This window comes from Ascochyta rabiei, chromosome 15 (assembly GCF_004011695.2).
Source record: "Ascochyta rabiei chromosome 15, complete sequence".
In the NCBI taxonomy this organism is placed as follows: domain Eukaryota; kingdom Fungi; phylum Ascomycota; class Dothideomycetes; order Pleosporales; family Didymellaceae; genus Ascochyta; species Ascochyta rabiei.
In genome coordinates, this window is record NC_082419.1 from 1,471,174 (window position 1) to 1,487,642 (window position 16,469).

The 16,469-nt window shown below is 32.6% G+C and overlaps 14 annotated features.

The window, feature by feature from the left end:
* Positions 1 to 374: part of a mobile genetic element that runs on past the window's edge.
* Positions 375 to 3,616: a mobile genetic element.
* Positions 3,617 to 3,866: a mobile genetic element.
* A 155-nt stretch (positions 3,867 to 4,021) lies between these two features.
* Positions 4,022 to 4,078: a dispersed repeat.
* Positions 4,079 to 9,214: a mobile genetic element.
* Positions 4,212 to 4,250: a tandem repeat.
* Positions 4,789 to 4,837: a tandem repeat.
* Positions 8,668 to 8,677: an inverted repeat.
* Positions 8,668 to 8,797: a mobile genetic element.
* Positions 8,788 to 8,797: an inverted repeat.
* A 1,349-nt stretch (positions 9,215 to 10,563) lies between the features above and the next one.
* Positions 10,564 to 11,016: a mobile genetic element.
* Positions 11,010 to 15,826: a mobile genetic element.
* Positions 11,131 to 11,181: a tandem repeat.
* Positions 15,827 to 15,831: 5 nt separating the features above from the next.
* Positions 15,832 to 15,994: a mobile genetic element.
* Positions 15,995 to 16,469: the final 475 nt, after the last annotated feature.

Here is a 16,469-nt window from a genome sequence, read left to right on the forward strand (position 1 = left end):
CCCTACTTAAATAGTGTATCCTTCTGCGTGAGCTTTATTAGCAGGATTGCAATCTTAGAGTAGTCCTTAATAAAGCGTTAGTTAAAGTTAACAAATCCTAAAAATTCCTAGATCTGTTTAACTGTTTTTAGCGTCTGCTAAGTCTTAACAACTTCCACTTTTGTTAGACTAATCTTAACTCTGTGTTGTCCTACAATATACCCTAGGAATTTAACTTCCTCCTTATACTATTCGCACTTCTTAAGTTTAAGTTATAGGTCTACCTGCCTTAGGCATTCTAGCACTTCTATAACATGTTGTTTGTGCTCTTCTAATATCTTTAAGTACACTAGGATATTGTCTAGGTATACTACTACAGTTCTGTTAAGGTGTGCTCTTAGGATGTTGTAAATTAACTTCTAGCACGTTGCTAGTGCGTTTATTAGACTAAATAGCATAACTAGGTACTTATAGAGTCTATATTGCGTCCTAAATACTGTTTTCTATTCTTCTTCTTCCTTTATACGTATAAGGTTGTACACGCCTTATAGGTCTAACGCTGTAAAGTACTAAGCTCCTGCTAGCTAGTCCTGCAACTCTGTAATGTTTAGGAGCAGGTAGTAGTTTTTAATAGTAATTTTATTAAGCTTCCTAAAGTTAATGTAAGGTTGTAGCTTGCTATCCTTCTTAGAAACAAATATAGTTAGGTACCCTGCAGGTAATTCTAATCTTCTAATAAATCCCTTTTAAAGGTTCTCCTTAATATACTTACAAAGTACTTTAAGTTTCTTTTCTAAAAAATAGCCTAAAAGTTAGTGTCTTTCCTTCCTAGAGCTTAATCTTGTAATCCTATGGTTTATGCTTAGGCAGGGCTTTTACTATAAGCTCTTCTCTAAATATCTCTATATACTGTCTGTACACGTTAGGGATAGAAGAAGGTACACTCTTCTCCTCCTTAACTCTTACTTTGTAATCTGTAGGGCGTTTAGTATCTACAGAGTTAACTACTCTATCTTAGCGCGTCTTATATGTTAAAGAGATATTATTAATCTCCTTCTTATCTACTAGCTGCTGCGTGCGCTGCGTAGGCGTAGATATATTAGTGCTGCATTTATATCCTTCTAATAAAAGTCTTTCTTATGCCTAGTCTATCTTTAGGTTATACTTTTATAACTAGGGAAGTTCTAATGTAATGTTGTGTGTGGCCTTTATAAAGACGTCTAGGTTTATTTCCTTATAGTGCCCCTATATCTATAGGGGTGCTGCTATCACTTTAAACATAATTAGCAGTTTGTTTAGCATTAATTCTTTATTAGCTACTTAAAGTAAGTAAGGGTTCTCCTTATAATATAATCTAAGTCTAGCTTACTATATTACTATTCTAGATATATAACTTGCTTATACTCCTAAGTCTAAGAGTGCTGTTAAGGCTACCCTATTTAGTTTAATAGGTAGCTTAATAAGGTGATTGTTCCTAATGCTATTAATAGATTGATCCCTAGGGCTTGTAGGCGCTGGCCTAAAAAAGTCCCCTCTTTACTAAACCCTTTAAACTCCTTAGTACTGCAATGCTTCTTACAATCTGCGTTAAGGCAGTTCTACTAGTATGTGTTGTAGTAACTTCTATTAACTACTAGCTACATTTATATTATAGCCTGTAGGTTATCTGTTCTAGAAAAGTATGCTTTCTAGTGTTTGTTAATAAGATAAAGTTTACACAGGTTATTGTAACACTAGTACTATTAACTACAACAGAGGCTTTGTTGTGCTAGGAACTATCCTACACTAAGCTTCTTGTTATAGTAGGTTATATGTTTGTCCTTAGAGTATACTGTCTACGTAAGGTTTCTATATTTTAGGTTTTAGTAGTCTAGGATATACTGTAGTTGTAGGCTAATTATTAGTAGTACTTCTTTCTACTTCTGTATACGTTCTAGGCTAAGCTGTTTTTCTTACTTACACTAAAGCTAGTCTTTAGCTTCTTCTAGGTTATTAGTAAACTGTTTATTATTATTAATTTCTTTTCTAAACTAGTAAACAAGCTGTTAGAGTTCTAGTATTATTCCTGCAATTTTAGGTACTCCTATAGGACTAACAAGTTCTTAATATATTTAGTAATAGGCTTCTTTATTGTTAGGCTTCTAGCGTTGTTAAGCTATGCATTCTTATTTGCGTGTTAGTAGGGCGCTAATTTAGTTAAACTCTTGCCTTAAGGTTTCTAGTAGGTTGTCTATCTTTTACTGGTTATTTTTGGAGTAGCACTCTGTTTCTTTGCCTGTCTAGGCGTTCTAGTAGGGTGTTGCTACACAAATTAGAGGTACAATACAGTTATTACTGTCCTCTAGACCACACTCTAGGTCTTCTAGTAGTTGTCCTATGCTATTAATAAGAATCTCCTATTTACTAGCATCTGTATTATTATAATTACAGGTAAGTATATTTAACTAGCAGTAAACCTTGTTTATCTAGCAGTCCCTAGCAGAGTAGCCTAGTTTGCTACAGTTGTAGCAGTCCCTGCTGCCTCTGTGTTAGTTACCCCCCTTAGGCTTCTTATTCTATTACTTTAGTGGTCCCTTATTAAGGTTTAAGAGGTCTATTGCTTTAGGTCTGTAGTATCTACTCTAAGTGTTACTGTAGATACAACAACTGGTATTTAGCTAATTACAGCCTCCTTACTATTATTAATTTAAGTTGTTGCGCTACTAGTTCCTTAGTAGCAGCCTGTTAGTAGCAATAACAGTAGTACAGGCTCTAGGGTTATCTTAAAGTTCTAACTAAAGTTTATAGAGTTGTACGTTAATGTTAATAGTAGTATTAATAAGCTTATTAAGGGTTTCTGTGCTTGCGCAAGTGCGCATAAGTTCTTCCTTAACCTTAGGCTTTAATCCTTATTAAAATATAGTAATTAGGGCAGTGTTGTCCTAGTTAGTGTTAGCAGTAAGCTGCTAAAACTCTGCAGCATAGTTAGCAGCTAACTTGTCCTGTCTAATCTTCTAAATGTTGCGTTAAGCAATATGTAGTTTATTAGAGACTCTAAAGATTAGCTTAATCTTTTCTTTAAATAGGTTAAAGTCTTTTATCTATTTATCTACGTTGTCTAGGGCCTTGCTAGCTTAGTACTGCTGCATAAAGGGCTTAATTTAGGTAAACACTTTGCTACGCATATAGCTAGCTGCAAGGACTACTTATTTAGCCTTAGGAACCTTCTTACCTTAGAAGGTAAAGAAGAGGTCCTATTGTATAAGCTAGTTATTAAGCTTACTACAATCCCTGTAGTAAAGGTCAGGCTTATTAACATTTATAGTGCTAGTAGTAACAGTTATATCTATGTTAATGTTACTAGACATAGAGTTGCTTAGGGTAGCACAGGATCTAATAGTACTTATCTTAGGGGTGTTTAAAATATTAAAGTTGTACTTTAGTTAAAGACTGTAAGCACTAATTCCATTAGTTATTAGGGATAAGTACTGGTGGATTGGTTAGGGTTATTAACTAAGCAAAGCTTGTAAAGATAGGGTGCACTAAATAGTACAGAGTAGACTATCTAGCTTAAGCGCAGGTTAAGATTCTAAAGACAAACTTAATTAATAAGGTTAAACATAAACTATAAGGGTTGTGTTCCTACTAGCTATATACTAAAGAGATACAATACTTATTAATAAGTAACTAGAGTTAGTCTAATAAAATGTATAAGGGTGCTTATAGATAAGCATATTGTACTATGCTTATTAATAAGCAGTTACGTATGTTATGCTTGTTAACAAGCATTTACGTAACAACCCTTTCTGTCCTGTCCTTCTCTATTGTTCGTTCCTTTAGGGCGGAGTGAGGAGTTTTGGTTGCCTAGTACTTATGTTTGTGCCGTGCCCTAGCACAGGATTGTAACACCTAGATATACTTGCCTATATTAGCCTTTTCCTCTGCATGCTGCTTATAACAGCTATTTAAAGTACCTTACCTGTGCTATTAACCCCTAAGAACTTACACTATACTGCGCTAAGTAGCTAGAATATATTAACTAAGTATACACTAATGTTAGATAACCAACCTTGCTAAACCAAGTTAGAGGGTTAGGATTAACCTTGATTAACTTAGGGGCTAGCGGTACACACACATTAAATTAGCCATTAAGATAGATAATTATTAATTAATTACCTTTATTATTATCTTTGCACATTAAGCATATTATTTAACAATTAAGAGTCTTACTAACTCTACTAAAAATACCCTTTTAATATATTGCTATTAATAATAAATAATTTAATAATAATTCTTATAGATTACACAACCTATATGCCTTAGTTATATTAACTACAGACCTACTGCGCCTCTCTAGACGTATAGAAGAAGATAGACCTAAATCAGACTATCCCTCTAAGAACTAAACTACAAGTACCTAACGCCCTAGACATTACTAAGTATAAGAGGAGGCTAGCCCTTAGTAATAATAAACAAGGAAACCCTTAGCTTCTAGAAATTCTATCTAAACTATTAGCTAACAGCCTAAAGGCATAGAAGGAAGATAATAACTATTAGAAAAGCTGCCTTAAATCTTATAAGATAACGGATAGAGACTACTATAAGGAATAAGCTAACCTAGACAAGGTAGTAATATTTATCTAAAGCTTAGTATTACCTTACCTTATAAAGAACTGCTGCTAACTAAGTAAATTAATTTAAATATAGCTTATTAGCCTTTAACATACTGTTAGTATTAATACTAAAGAAGAACAATTACGCGCACGCTACTAATACCTAGCAGCCCTTAAACTAATAAGACAACCTAGGAGCTAGGATACCTAGCTCCTTAACTATAATTATACTACAACTAACACTAAAGTTAAGAGTGTTACTAAAATACATAATATACAAGACACTGTCTAAGACATCTTAGATTTATTAATAAAAATAGCGCTAACCTAGGTAACAATATTCTAGGACTATAGTAGATAAGAATAAAATATAACTTATAAAGAAATAATAAAACGCTTCTAAGAGTATATAAGTAAGTACTACTCTAAGAGGAGATAGTAAAGGGGCTCCTTTACTACAGAGAACAACCTAACTCTTACTACTAGTAGTAAATCTACCCTAGACACTAACAGGGACGCCTCTTATATTATTAAAGACGTATTATTTACTCCTACTACATAGGGGAATTAGGGAAGACCTTATTAAAAACAGAATATTAGTTAAATAACTATATCTAAGCAGTCCCTAAGAGGGGATACAGCAGCAGCTAGAAGAGCAAAATACCCTACTTGTAGACAACGCTATAGACTAGAAGATTGCTACTACGTCTATAAAGATAAAGTACTAGAATAGTTTACCCTATATAATAGAATTACTAAGATAGTACAATCTAGAATAAAACAAAATGCTAACCTTAAAGATTAGGTTAGATCTGCAAAACAAGCTTGTACTAAGACACTAGCTATTAAGACATCCTAAATACTAGAGGCACCTCTAGGACAACTACAGGGACAGAAGATATTAATAATTAATATAAGTCTAGTTAAAGAAACATACAATATAGAGCTACTAAGCTACCCTCTTAGGAACTTCTTCATTCTTAACTTAGGATTAATAATCTATATTATAAACAACAAGGACTAGATATAAGACCTTACTCTACCTGTATTAAATAACTACCTGTAGATAGGAGACTTCTAGGTATAGATATAGGGATATAGCACTGTCCATCTCTATCTATTAAACATAAGCTAACTAACTACTCTTAAACTACATAATGTAGCATAGTGCCTAGACATACTTTGCAACCTTGTCTTATTCTAACAACTATATTAATAGGGCATCTAGTAGGACATAAAAGGAGATCTAACTTAGCTTAGACAAGTAAACAATAGAGCTATTATATCCTTAGATAAACAACATAGATAATAGGTACTTAGGGAACAGGCATAGACAGTATTTGTAATACAATTAATATAAAGCTAAATACCTAAGACTGCTACTGCTCTGCTATAGCACAAGCGAATAGGTCACCCTTAAGCTGCTACTATTAAACACTTTATCTAACAATCTTAGGTGGTAAGAGTTAGGGGTATTACTACAGTCTAATGTGATGCTTGCAGACAAGCTAAGACTAAGAGGCAAATTAGTTAAACACCGCAAATAAGTAATAAAGAACTAGGAGAACGTATAGTAATTAACTTCCACTTATATAAAGAAGGAAGCTTTACTAAGGAAAAAAGCTAATTACTTGCTATTAATAGGCGATCTAGCTCCCTTTAGGACTTCTACTTTAAAGATAATAAACTAGGAAAAATAATTATCTACTTCCTAGACACTTTTACACAATTCCTGTTAAAATAAAATAAGATCTTAGTTAAGGTAATTAAGTGCAATAGTAAAATTACTATAATAAAACTAGAAGTATTACAATAGTGCGCTACATAATTAATTAGGCTTAAGCCTTCTGCACTAGACACTAATGCACAGAACAGAGGTGCTGAACGCTTAGGGGGTGTAATAAAAGATAAAGCACACACTATAAGATTAGACGTAAACCTACTATAGGAAATATAGCTAGAGATTATAAGGTTAGCAGTATACCTACACAACTAAACACTAAGGGTATTAAATAACTAGAAAACACTATATAATGTATTCTTTACCTATACAGCTTAACTAGCTAGCTTAAACATATAAAGTAGGAAACTAAACTAGGTATATTTAAAAGTATATAGATGTAAAGCCTTTACTCTTATAAGTAACACCCTTTAAGGAAAGATACAACTCTAGTAACTAGACTTAAGAGCATAGGTAGGATACCTAGTAGGATACTAATCCTTAAATATATATTAGATATAGTTTCTAACTTTAGTAAAGGTTATTAGTATAAGAGATGTAATCTTTAATAGGGATACTGTCTTTAGTAGCTAGACTTAGGACCTAATAGACAACCTTATGCACAGCACTCTTAAAGAGATAGTAACATAGACAAGAAGCGTAGAGCTTCTGCCTCTAACCTAAAATAAGGCTAAAATCTAGTTATTCTATAAGGACAACACTATTACACACTTAAATACTATAGAAGATTAACTAGGATATAATAATAGGCAGAAAGCTAGATATATATATCTAACTCCCCCTCTAACTCTGCCACTAGTCGCACTACTAATAAACACGTTGTTGTTATCCTAGTTAGCAAGAGGTAACAGCTAATTAGGAGTTGGCAGGTAACACTAGTTAACTCCTAATTAGTTAGAATTAACGCTAGTGCTATCTTAAGGAACTTTACAAACTATCCTGTAGAAAGCTGCATTTATATCTAGCATATAGGGCAGATAAATAGGCACATACTAGGGTAACAATAATAATAAGGCTAGGCTAAAACAAATACTAATAAACGGCCTTAAGCCTTAATAAAGCGAATTCCTACTAGAGCTAACAGCTTAATTAAACCTAGAGGACCACCCGCTTTACAAACAGTTCAAAGAAGCTAAATAAGAACACCTTAGCAGCTATAAAAATATAAAGTTATAGTCTAAAGTACCCCTAATAAAGACTAAGGTAGTAGGATACTAGATACTTAATTATATGTAGTTATACACGTATAAGCTTAATAAGAACCACTACCTACTTAAATATAAGGCGCAGTTAGTAGTCTAAGGTAACTAGCAATAAAGCATTACTTCTAAAGATACCTACGTAGTAATACTAGCTAGCAGGTCCTTTAGAATACTTATAGCAATTTTAGTAACACATAACCTTAGAACTTAAATAGTTTAATGTTATAAATGCTTTTATTTATATATTAATTAACAGAAAAGTCTATATAAGGATACTACGTAGGTATTAGAAACTAGGTATAGTCCTACAGCTACATAAGGCACTATATAGACTAAGAATCTCTCTACTCCTCTAGTAGAAGGAATTTACATCTACTCTAACAAGCTATAGATTTACAGTTGTTCCCTATAAACCCTGTTACTAACTTAAGAATAGAGTTACTATCTTCTTCTATGTAGACAATATTATTATAGCTTATTACCTAACTAGAAAATATAGGGCAGATAAGGCCCTTAGCTATATTACTAATAGATACTCTGTTACAGAAGGAAACAATCTGGAATAGTTCCTAGGAGTAGAGATAACCTAAGATTAAGACAACCTAAGGATCCTCCTCTCACAGGCGTTATACATTAACAAAATTGGCTCTCTAGCAGACAAGACAGACATACGACATAACACACCAATATTAAGTATTAAGCTTCTACTAAATAAAGGGGAAGCTGCAGCATTAGAAATTAACAAATACTAGAGAAAGATTAGATCTCTCCTCTTTGCTGCGGTCACTACTAGGCCTAACATTACCTTTGCCATATCTACGCTAGCACAGTTTCTAACTAACCCTAGACAGCAGCATTATAACGCAGTAGATTAAGTACTATTGTACCTACAAGGAACGCAAGACCTGTCTCTTACCTTTAGAGGCAGCATGCACCTAGTAGTTACTAGTAATATATTATTTGCTAATATTACTCTTAACATAAAGAGCTTCTAAGGATATACTATTAAACTATACAGAGGACTTATTACCTAGAGAGCTAATAAATAAGACATAGTTACTACATTAACAACTAAAGCAGAGCTACTTGCCCTAGCACAGGTAGCTAAGGAAGCTATCTTTATCTTTTAACTATTATTAGAACTTAGCATAAACCTCTTATAATTAACAATTACTATTTAATAAAACAATACCTAGACTATCTAATTAATTAGTAAGGAAATCTCTAAACTATAAACTAAACTATAATATATAGACATTTATAACTATAAGCTATAATAAGAGGTAAATAAAGGCACTATAACAGTAACCTATGTCCTATCTACTAAGATGTTAGCTAACAGACTGACAAAGGCTCTGCCTATAAGCAAGTAGTTAACCTTTCTAAGGCAGCTAGGACTAGAGAAACATACTAAACAAAGAAAGCCAGTTAACACCTAAAGAGAATTACTTAACTAAAAGCTTGCTAACCTAGAGGTATAGTAAGAGCTAATTATGTCTAGCGTTAATAGGGCCTTAAAGCTAAGGGGGTGTGTTAGATAACTAACCTTGCTAAACCAAGTTAGGGGGTTAGGGTTAACCTTAGTTAACTTAGGGGCTAGCGGCACACACACATAAAATTAGCCATTAAGACAGATAATTATTAATTAATCACCTTTATTATCATCTTTGCATATTAAGCATATTATCTAACACTAGTATTCTTTATTTTGTCTTATAATACCTTTATATGTATTAGCGTTAGTCTATATAACCTATAGGGGGGCTATAGGGCATTACTCTTATCTTTACTTTCTACACTATTGTTGCTATCTTTACTGTCCTCCTTACTACCTACTGTCTCTTTACTGTTACAGTTAAATTATCCTTCTCTTACACAGATAATCTGCTGCTCTTTATTACCTAGCACCTGTAGATAGAAGTAGATAAACTTTACTATATAGCTTACGTACTAAGCCTAACTCTCTAGGTTCTACAGTTGCGCTAGCGGCTAGGTATTAACCTTGCCTAGTTTTGTACTATATAATTAGCGCCTTAGCTTATACAGAAGCGTAGCTAGTCCAGTAATACTTCTCTTAACTAGTTGCTCTGTTAGCTTAGTAGTAAGCTTTATCTAGTCTTTACTGCAATTAGGTTAACAGGCTTAGTAGATAAGATGCTTAAGATTGTAGCTCTTAAAGAACTCTAATTATCCTATGCGCTTAATCTAGCCTATCTTATTAGTCTTTGCTACTGCTTCTAGTATCTGCAGCTCTTATTAAATTTGTTTTGTATTAAGCTGTACGCGGCTAGCTCTTCTTATATAGTAACTGTAACGCTAGCATTTTTAGGATTACTAGCATTGTCTATTTTAATAATAAAGTAATTCTGCATCCCTGCTGTACAGAAAAAACTCTAAACTTTAACAGTCTTATAGAGTAAATTTGTTTCTTCTGTCTAAGCTTACAAGTAATCTTTTCAACAGTGCTAGCAGAATGTACCCTTATTAATACTAATATAGTTATATGTCCTACACTATAGCACATCTACTAGCGCCCTAAGTTCTTTAATTAGCATTACTAGCTTATTTAGAAGTTTAATATTATTAGGTTTAGTTGACTTGTAGTCACTAAAGCGCCTAACAATTTCTCTTTAAGTTACAGTAGACACAGTGTGGTACTGTAAGAGATGCCTATTAAGACTAACAATGCCTATTTAGTAACCCTTACATACTAGCACGCTATAGGCCTCTAAGAAATAAAAAATAGCATTATAATTCTTAAGCAAAACCTAAGCGCTGATTTTGTAACTGTGTTAGCTGTGTTTTTTGTTATTATTGTTGTTGCTGCGCTGTTGCAGAGCTATTGTGTAGTTTTGCTAGGCCTAATCTATAGCAAACCCTAACCTAGTACCTAATCCCAGCACGCCTATAATAATAGGCTGTAGCCAACTAAAACTCTGCAGAAAGACATGTAAATTTGCATAACACCTATGTTAATGTTTTAGTAAGTGTAGGTGTTGTTGTTCTACGCGATTTAGGCCTAAGATTATAGGTTGTAAACCCTAACTCTTGTTAGATTAGATGGTAATAGTAATGAGTTAATGATGATGTATTAATGTTCTGTTGTTGTTCTATGTAAGTGTGATTTTCGTCTTATCTAGGTTCTAGTAGGGGCCCCTGCACAGTTTCTTAGCAGGTATATCGCCTAACCCATTTCTCTAATACCTTTTATTTAACACACTCTATTAGCTTAGATTCCTATTACAAGCGGCGTAAACTAGTTAATTAACTCTTTAATGTAAGGTCCTCTAGTTGCTCTTGCATCTTCTTAAGCAGGATATCCCTTAATGTACTTTTCTGGCCCTTAACAAGTCCTAACTAATTAAGAAAGCCAGCCTATTTGCTAATTGGCAACAACTTTGTAACTCTATCTGCGAATATGTTGTTAGATAGGATTTATTCTACTTTAATTATTTTGTAGTCAACTTGTTATTATAACTAGTAGTTGTGTATATTTGTTAAATAAAAGGTATTAGAGAAATGAGCTAGGCGATATACCTGCTAAGAAACCGTGCAGGGGCCCCTACCAGAACCTAGATAAGACAAAAATCACCCTTACATAGAACAACAACAGAACATTAATACATTATTATTAACTTATTACTATTACTATCTAATCTAATAATTAAGAGTCTTACTGCTGCTATAATAAGCGCTAATAACAAGTAAAATAGCAACTAGCTAAAGCTAGAGGGACGCAACAGTTATACTTACTAACTTAAGTAAATAGATCTTCTAGTATTGCTAACTTAAGATGCAATATAAAGGTCTAGAAATCTAGGACATTGTAGACCTAGAAGGCAACACTTAACTGCGCGCAAAGCCTATTAAACTATATCCTCTAATTGTCTTAGAATACAAACTAGCCTCTGCTCTAAGTAGCACTTAGGCATTCTCCTTAATATAAACTATAAGAGGTAATACGTACATAACTATATAAGAATTAATTAACCCTGTTAATACCTTTATAGTAATAACTAATACTCTGATATAATACTAAGAACTCTTAGTAGAAGGAAAGGATGTATACAACAGCAACGCGTAAGAATCTAAAATAACTTTTAACTTATACAAAATACACAAGTAAAACTACTAAGATAAACAGAAATATATAGCTATAATAATAAAATACTTAAATACTACAGTTAGCCCTTTTCTATAAGTAAGCTGCTTTAATAAACACAGCACTCTGTAGACCTAGATTATAAATGTCTAGGCAGTAGTAGGAGTAGATCTTAATAATAAGATTAGAAGGGTATAAGAAAGGTACTATAAAGCACTAAAGCCTATAAGAGTCCTGCAAAATTAGGAAATATAACTTAGCAAATACAACTAAGCTTTAACTTATGCAGAAGCCCTTAAAATAGAGGACATATTATAGAGTAGCTAGTTATAGATAACTTCCTAAAGATAGTCCTAAAGATTGCCCTAGTATAGATAGTAACATTTACTAGTACAGGAAGCAACTAAAGTAATATATAAAGAAGATAGATAATAAAACTCTTCTTTAAGTATATAAGCCTAGCCTATCTATAATAAGGTAGAATAAAAAGTACCTTTATAACAGATAGTAGAGCCTTTGTAGTAAGTAGTAAATCTAACTTAAACACGTAGAGGGACGCCTTAAGTATGTAAATTAGAGCGCTATCTGCAGCCCTAAACTAAAGGCAATTAAAGCGTAAAATAAATGCGTCTAGTAATAGGTCTAAGCAATTCTATAGAGGGAATATAGTAAAAGCTGTAGACATATGTCTAGCTTATAAACAGCGCTATAATATTAGTAACTATTACTATGTTAATAATAATTTAGAAACCCCTAAGTAGTTTAAACTAAATTAAAATATTATGAAGCTAGTATAGTATAAACTTTAATATAAGCTAGACTTATAAAGAACAGTAAATAAATTAAATACTAGTTGAAAGCAACCCTGCCTAGTAATAATAAACTCTTAATTAATTACTCTATATATTAAGAGGTCTTAAACACTAAACAAGATTATTAAGTAACTAGATAGCTACGAAATTGCCTAGGTTAATAAAGGTAGTATAAAAGTAGCATATAGCATAAGTAGTTAAGGATATCTATTAAAGGAGGTATTTCTTCTAGATTCTAGCTTAACTACGTATATCTATAATGACCTCTTAAGAACTAGAGACGTACGCTAGCTAGCAATAGGAGACTATATCTAGACTAGGAACTCTAAGGTCTAGATATAAGGATATAGTACTATTAATATATTAGTAGAGGGATCTTAAGGTAAATAAGTACTACGCTTAGATAATGTTGCGTAGTGCCTAGATTTCCTCTGCAACCTAGTATTATTTAGGCTACTCTAAAGATAAGGAATATATTGGGATAACTAAGAAGATCTAACAACACTATGTTAAAGAAACAGCAACATTATAGCTATCCTAATAGAAAGCTTTAGGAAGTAGGTTATTAAACAACTAAATATAGCTACAGCAGCACTCTATATGCGTGTGAATTGCAATAGAAGATTACTACAGAGAGTAACAGCTATAATATAGCATAAGAGGCTTAGGTATCTAGGATTATCTATAATTAAACACACTATGTCTTAATCTAAGGGGGTAAAGATTAAAGGTATTAAATTAGTGTAATATAATGCATATAGATAATTAAAATTATAGGATTAAATATAAAGAACCCTACAATTAAATAATAAAGGCTTAGGTAAATAGATAGCTATAGACTTCTATAAATATAAAGCAGGAAGCTTTAATAAGAAAAAGAGTTAAATACTTATTACCTGCTAACACTCTTAGTACGTGTGGGACTTCTACTTTAAGGATAACAGGCCTGCAAGATCTATTATCTGTCTACTTAGGATCTGTATCTAGTCCTTAAGGAAACAGTTTAATATTATAGTTAAGGTAATTAAGACAGATAACACAATTATTATAGTTAGATAAGAGGTTAAGAGATAGTGCACGTCCCTCTTAATATGGATTAAGCCCTCTACTCTAGATATATAAGCTTAAAATAGAAGAGCTAAACGCTTAGGGGGTATAATAAAAGAGAAGGTACACGTAATTTAACTAGACGTAAATCTACTATAGGAACCCTAGCTAGAAATTACTAGAGCAGCAGTGTACCTATACAATTAGACACTAAATTATCTAAATAAGTAGAGATTACTATATAAAATATTCTTTACACTAGCAGCTACTATAAATTACATAGTTACTAGGCCTTAAAAACTAAACTAGGCTTACTTAAGAGCATATAGATGTAAGGCATTTACTATAACTAATAAAACTTATTAAAGAAAATTAAGGCTATAAAGACTAGACCTAAAAGTATAGATTAGATACTTAGTAGGATACTAGTCTACTAACATATACTAAATCTTGGTCCTATTAATAGCTAAAGTAATTAGCACCTATAATATAGTGTTTAATAAAGAAATAATATTTAACAGCAAAATAGAAGATATTATAGATAACCTTATGCACAATACGTTAAAGGACATTATAACTTAGATTAGCACAGTTAAAATCCTATCTATATAGAGCTATATACCTAAAACTAAAACGTTCTATAAGGATAATATAATGTAGAAGGATACTCTGCGTGCTAAACAACCCTAATATTACTAAGGTAGGAAGATTGTAGAGGTATACCGAACGCCTCTCCTAACTCCTCTACTAGCAGCATTCCTAACTAAATAGATAAGCTACAACAAGACAACAGACTAACTTAAATAAGACTAAGAAACATCTATAATAATGCTGTGGGCAGCTGCATTTATAGTTGGCGCTAAGGCAGGACACCTTAGTTAATATAAAGGAAAACCTTTTAAAAAAGCTTAATTAAAGACGATTATAGCAAAAGAAATTAAGCTGTATTAGAATAAACTCCTACTATTACCTACAGTATACTTAAAGCTAGAGGAGCACCCTCTCTACAAGATATTTAAATAAGCAGAAAATAAACACCTATAAAGCTATAAATAAATAGAGTTATAGACTAAATTTCTAGTACCTCTAGTTTAGAAGTCTAGATAATAAATACTTAACTGTATGTAGGTCTATATATATAAGTTTAATAAATACTACTACCTTAATAAGTATAAAGTAAGGCTTGTAGTTAGAGGAGACTAATAATATAATATTACGTTATAAGACACATATACAGCAACACTTATAGGCTAATTACTTAGAAAACTAATAGTAATTGCTATAAAATATAATTTTCAACTAAAATAATAGGATATTATAAATACGTTTGTCTATATAACTATTAACCACAAAATATATATAAGGATGCTAAGAGGATACTAGAAGACAGGCACCTTACTAAAGGTACAGAAAGCCTTATATAGACTCTGCATCTCCCCTCTACTATAGTAGAAGGAATTTATAGTAATATTAGTTAGAATTAGATTTAAATAAGTACTATAAGAGTTATACTGTATAATTAAGGATAGAATAATTATCTTTTTTTATATACATAATATTATAAACGCGTACTACCTAAAGCATAAATAAGAGGCAGATAATGCTATTAAATAGATACAGGAGCAATACCTATACACTAGAGGAGATAACCTTTAATAGTTCCTTAGTATAGAAGTCTAATATAATAGACAGTAATGGATAATTTAAATATTCTAAGCTGCATACGTTAATAAGATAAGTTAATTAGTAACTAGATAGGACGTAAGGCATAATACGCTAATATCTAGAATTAAACTTAAGCCTAGAAACAGTCTAGCTAAACTACTAGAGATTAATTAATATTAGCAAAAGATTAGATCTCTGTTATTTGTAGTAGTAACTACTTAACCTAATATAGTGTTTGCCACGTTGTAACTTACACGCTTTCTAGTTAACCTAAGTAATAAACACTAAGACACTGCTAAACAAGTGCTCCTATACCTATAGAAGACAAGAAATTTATTACTTAACTTTAGACTAGGCAAAGGACTTAAAGTTGCAAGTAACATATTATTTGCTAACAACACTGTAGACTAAAAGAGTTCCCAAGGATACGCTATTAAGCTATTTAGAGGACTTATTACCTAAAGAGTAAATAAACAAGATACTGTTACAACATTAACCACTAAGGCCAAGCTCCTAGCACTGTCTTAAGTAGCTAAGGAAGTGATATTCACCTCTTAACTATTAAAAGAGCTTTAGGTAACCCAAAGCAATCTAATAATAACAATTAAATACAACAATATGCAGATAATACGTCTAGTTACTGCAGACATTGCTAAGATATAAACTAAACTTTAGCACATTAATATTGTCAGATTGGATGGTAATAGTAATGAGTTAATAATAATGTATTGATGTTCTGTTGTTGTTCTATGTAAGGGTGATTTTTGTCTTATCTAGGTTCTGGTGGGGGCTCCTGCACGGTTTCTTGGCAGGTATATCGCCTAACCTATTTCTCCAATACCTTTCATTTGACAACTCTAAACCCTAACGCTAAGTGAGTTTAGGTTAGCATTAACGCAATTTGCACTCTAAATCGCAGTGTCATATTGGTAAGGTCACAGTGGCTTTACTAATGGCCTGTCTAACATAAATTGCTCCAACAGTATGCTAATGGTAGGCAAAAACAAACAACTCATCGCAGTTGTCTTTCGCAGCAAAGTGTTTGCCTATGCCGTCTAGTATACCATCAATATCGCTGGTACTACTGCTTGTACTGTTGCTGCGACCGTTGCCAGTGACTATATGGACTAGATCCTTAGTTTTAATGCCCTCCGCTGTGCAAGCTGGGGCAGACTCAAGACTTGGAAGGTAGAGTTTTTCGTCCTTTTTAGGGTTTTCAACCGTCAGCAGTTCAGGTCTAACAGTAGCATCAATACTGTTAGAGGATCTAAGAGAGCAAGTTCGTATCAAGATAGTGGAGTCGGATTTATCCAATAGCTGTGTGATTGA